Raw genomic sequence first — 5507 nt, 5'->3', positions numbered from 1 at the left:
AAAAGAAAAATAATTTTCTTGCAGAGGACAGAAAGTTAAATACGTACAAAAAAATAATTATAAGACAAGAGCATAATGCCACAAATAAGGAAAGCATCACTCACAGCCTAAGTCCACTTGGGTTCTTAGGTTTCAGCTCTTATCTTGCCATACATACATAAGGCAAGGATTCTCGAGGAATGTTGGGGCTCCATAAACCCCTCCCCTCAGGTCAGTCCCCATAGGTCATGCCCAGTTATGGAAACTTAGATTGTTGAACTAACTTTGTGATAGGGAGTTGGGACTTAGTCTCTGGCAAGTGCATCTGGACTGTAAATTACCAAAAACATGCTTTGATCACTGATGGAAGACTTGCAGTTTGACTCCTGTGCTTTAATGTTAGTGTTCAAGCAATCAGTGTTTTTTCAGTTCAACAAAGAGCAACAAACCTCTTACATTGATAATGAGCTTAGACTGGTTCTTTATTTGATGATAAAACACCAGGTAAGTCTTAGGCTCTTATCTTGTCAAAATATTTTTGGCATTAGCAATTGCCAGTACACTTAGATGCAGAGAGAGTGTACATGTATAGTGCATACTGAGGTGAAGACAATGTTTGCCAGGGGTGTTGGTGGGCACAGCCACCCATAATACTCCCCTTTCACAGGCCCAAAGGCACACCCAGTCTCGGCAATTTAGATTGTTGAATAAATTGTGTAATGTGGAATTGGGGACTTTGTCTCTGGTGAGTGCATCTGTACTGTAAAGAATTACTGGAATGAAGAAAATATGTTGTGACTAATGATATGCGAAGAGCAAGATTGGTTTAAGGTCCTGGGGGCAGAACCCTGATAGGAAAATATGGCGATAGGACTGGAGTCTGGGGATGAAATTTTTCTGGGTTTAGGAATGTTTTTGGTTCACACCTCCAATGTTTGTGTATAACCCAGGATTGACTGGAGCACAAAGGACTAGGAACTTTCATTTTATCATTTCCAATTGAAAATAACAAAAAGATCATTCATATTTCAGTGTGAATAAATGAGACCAGGAATAATAATTGCAAGGTTGAAGGGCCGGGTGTTAGTTAAACCCCTCAAACTGGGCCCCAGTATTTTAAAAAAGGAGAGAGAAATATTTAAGAAAAAAAGGTAAAAAGTAAGGTAAAATATGAAGGAAATGAAATGGGTATGTATATATGTTTTATGTGGATTGGTTGCAATCACTGATGGGGACTGCCCTCCCCCAACCCCAGTGGAGGAAAGACTGCTGGTCACATTTAGGGATACGCACTTTAAATTGTGAAAAATAAGTTTCATCCTGCTACACGCATGCACACTTATTCATTATTCATTCATTCATTCACTTTCCCAACTCACCCACTCACTCACTCCCCTATTCACCGCCCACCCACTCATCCCCTCACTCACTCACTTCACTCACTCACTCACTCACTCTCTCACTCACTCACCACTCACTCACCACTCACCACCACTCACTCACCAATCACCACTCACCCACTCACTCACTCACTCACTCACTCACCCAATCACTCACTCAACTCACCCACTCACCCCCAATCCCCACTCATTTAAACCCCTCACTCACCACCCACTCACTCACCCACCCACTCACTCACTACCACTCACTCTCCCCTCACATTCACTCAACCACTCACTCACCTACTCACTCACTCACTCCCACTCACTCACTAACTCATCAATCACTCACCACCCACTCATTCACTCACCCACTCACTCACCCACTCACTCACCCACCCACCCACCATCACTCACCCCACTCACTCACTCAGTAAATGTCACTCACCACCACTCACTCACTCACCACTCACTCACTCACAACTCACCACTCACTCAACCCTCACTCACCACCACTCACTCACACAACCACTCACTCACCCACTCACTCACTCATCAACTCACTCACTCAACCACTCACTAACCCTTCATCCCAACCCACTCACACCACTTTACCCCAAACCACCCTCACTCACCACTCACTCACTCACACCACCCACTCACCCACCCACCATCCCTACCCACCCACCGTCCCACCCACCCACCCCCCCCTTCCCCCCTCCCTCCCTTCCTCCCCAACTCCTCCTCCCTCCTCCCTCCCCCCCACTCCTCACCCACTCACTCACTCACCACTCACTTCACCACCACCACTCACTCACTACACTTTATCACCACTCACCACTCACTCACCTTCACTCACTCACTCACTCACTACTCACTCACCCACCACTCACTCACCCCCCTCCACAGCACACACACACACACCAACCAAACCACCACACACACACACACACACACACACACCACACACACCACACAACACACACACACCACCACATGAAGATTAGTACTATGTATGTTGTATAGTATCATAACATTTTTTCAAATCTGATTTTCTGCAGTGGTCAAGTGACCGTGGTCAGAGGAGTGCAGGCTCTTCAGGCATGCCAAAAAATCTAAGCCTGGATTTTGCGGCAGCGGAGCCAGTGTTCGTCAGGAATTCCAAAGCAAAGTACCGGTGACATGGTCAACCTGCTCAGTGAAATGGGAAATGTGGCAGCTAGCGTGAAAATTCATGGTTATTTTTTAGTATTTTTTTTATAAGTACCTTTTGGCCATATTCCAAAAAAGACACTTTTTTGTATTGCCCCAAGTAATGCTTGTTGTCAAGTGATTTAATTGTAGTTTTTTTAGTTTTTTTTGTTTTTTTTTTTTTTTTTATTATTAGGAAAACAACTTCCCACTAGTTTCAAGTGGCCAGAAAATGCCGGGGGCATTATCTCACCTGGCAACGCGACCCTGGCAAATCCAGCCCCTTGCCATCTTCGTAATACACAGCAAAGGGTATCGTTTATATTTCTAAGCCCAAAAATTTAAAATTCAATTTAAACAAAAAAAAATTTTTTAAAACCCCAAGAAAATGGTGAAATAATTGGGTGACTCCTTGATCCTGAGTCATGTGGAGCCATTTCTGTACAACAAAATGCACAAAAAAATACAGTTTTGGGGTTGGGTTAAGAAGGATCCTGATTGGTTTACAAATTTTTATATTTGTTGTTTATGCAACTTTATAAAGAATTGGAGTTAATGAATTTGTTGAATTTTTCCAGGTTGACCCCAATGACTTGATACCCTTTATTGAAGCTGGGGAAGAATATGGTGACAACTCAGAGCCGTACTTGTGTGGTGCAGTCAAGACTCAAAGAGCCAGAGGACTAAGCCTGACAATTTATTGGCTTTTCCCCATGTACTTGGCCAAAGTAAAGCCACATCTCTTCAGTCGTTCAGAAATGGTCACTGAAGCTTTTAGTTCCCTCCTGAAGAGAGATCATTCAATGACCTACAAGGGCAAAGGGAATGCAGCTGTCTCTGTCCTAGCTGCTAATATCTTGCTGGCTGCATACCAAGATGAAAAGTCCTGGCCTGACATATTTGTGCGTGTGTACATTGAGGACTCCTTGGGAGAACGCATATGGGTTGATCATGAAGACTGTAAGGGCTTTGTGGATAACATAGCGACAGCTTTCAGAACAAAGATGCCTCCAAAAAGTCTCCTGTACCCTGACCTCGGCATGGGCAGCAGGCAGGACTGTCCCTCTCCCCTGATCAGGGGGATCTGGAGGTGCTGACTCAGGTGATGGAGACTCAGAACTTTCTCTGGAATGTAAGGAAAGTCTAGATGTTAATGTCACTAATCGCTATGCAGGCATAATGTCAGAAGTAGAGGAAATGGTTATGGAGGCTGTGCAGCATCAGTTAGGTGTGCGGCATCAAAATCCAGATGCTGTCGCACGAAATTCTATCAGGTTTTTATCATCTGTGTGTGGTATTTTAGAGGTTAGAAGGCAAGTTGCACAGAGGCTGGAAATGTGGTTACAAAGCCCTAAATTACAGAGACCAGCTACAGAACTCCTAATGTCCCTGTGTTTAAAAAATGTAACACACATTCCCAGTTTGGTATAAGAGTGTATAAGCCACATAATAAGGATCAGGTTGAAGCACAAGCCCTCATAAACCAATACAGTCTTGCCTACGAGAGCTTTGCAGCTCATCCGGGTAATTCCTTTCAGTGATGAAAACACATTATACAATGAGCTGTCACAGGCAAGAAAAACCAAGCAATATGTCCATACTCTCTGTTATCTTCCCGTTTGCTCCTGAACATGCAGCAATCATTTTAGCAGAAGAGTTCCAAGAACTTTATGTAAAAGGGGGAAGATTTTTTGCGTGCTTTGAGAGCATTGCTACGAGAGATAGTCAGGGCTCTGAGACATGACATGCAATTTCAGAAGTTCTGTCAGGGACTCATGAAAGAACGCAAGGATCCAACATTCGTGACACTTTGAGTTCAAAGAAAGGATGTTTCATAGTACAACAGATCTGATTGTTCTCACCATCTTTGTGGCCATTTCTCCTCAAGTTCGAGAGAGTGCCACACAAATGTACCGTGGTGAGCACAGAGATCTGAAATTGTGAGACGATACCAGGAAATGGTGGCCTCCATCCAGCGTGATGCCATTCACTGGATGTATCGGGTTGTTCCAAAGTGTTACAAACCAAAAAGAACAAAGAAGAGTATACAAGGTGCTTGCACAAATTGCTGATGTTTGAACAGGCAGAAGTTTATTTCATAAAGACAACTGGCCTACTGAAAATGACCGTCCACTGTATTTTCGCTTAACTTCAGATATTCCAGTGAAACAAGAAACTTTGACAAGGTTGCTGATGATTGCAGTCATGAAAGATCAGTGGATCAAATCACAGGATCTGATAGAATTAGTTGACAAGTTAATCAAAAGAGCTGCATCCCTCTCCCAGTGATGATATGGAAGTTTTGAGAATTGATGATACAAAGGTGATAGAGCTAATCTTCAATCTTTGCCCTTACATTCCTCCAGAGAATTCTCACTACCCCAGGGCTATAGACCTCCAAAAACAGCAATTGCAAATTTGTTTATGGAAATCATGGATGATGCTCTTACTTATAACTGCACACAATCCCACTGTGTTTGGGCTTCTTGCTGGGATCATACCAACACTGCGTACACTGATGGAAATGTGCATAACAAACTCTTCGTTTTTCCTCTCCAACACTAGCAGCACGGGGAGAAAGGAGAAGAATGACCCAATCAAGAATTACATCTGTGTGCCCTTGAAAGACAACAAATCCTTGACTTGAGTCTCACTTGGCACAGAAAACCATCACAGAACAAAACAGTTTGCTTTGAGTCAACTAATAACCAGGATCCTACAGGACCTGCAAGAAAACCCCCTCCTATTGTCTTGGATCAACTGAAGGCACTTAGCTTCACATAAGATTGGACACCTCTTGTGCCGAAGTCGGAATCCAGACTTTTTGGTTGATATAATTCAGCGTCAGGGTGCCTCTCAAAGCATGCCATGGTTGGCAGAGTTGGTCCAGAGTAGTGAGGGAGCTTTCTCTGTACTTCTGTCCAGTGTCTGTGTGAGTTCCTCCTCAGTAAATGGGAA

The 5507-nt window shown here is 43.6% G+C and overlaps 1 pseudogene; it reads left to right on the top strand.

Annotated features, from left to right (window-relative positions):
• The first annotated feature begins 342 nt into the window (after positions 1 to 342).
• LOC119570103 lies at positions 343 to 5496 on the top strand (annotated as a pseudogene).
• Positions 5497 to 5507: the final 11 nt, after the last annotated feature.

Source organism: Penaeus monodon, unplaced genomic scaffold (genome assembly GCF_015228065.2).
Source record: "Penaeus monodon isolate SGIC_2016 unplaced genomic scaffold, NSTDA_Pmon_1 PmonScaffold_21877, whole genome shotgun sequence".
Classification (NCBI taxonomy): domain Eukaryota; kingdom Metazoa; phylum Arthropoda; class Malacostraca; order Decapoda; family Penaeidae; genus Penaeus; species Penaeus monodon.
This window is presented reverse-complemented; position numbering and strand designations above follow the sequence as displayed.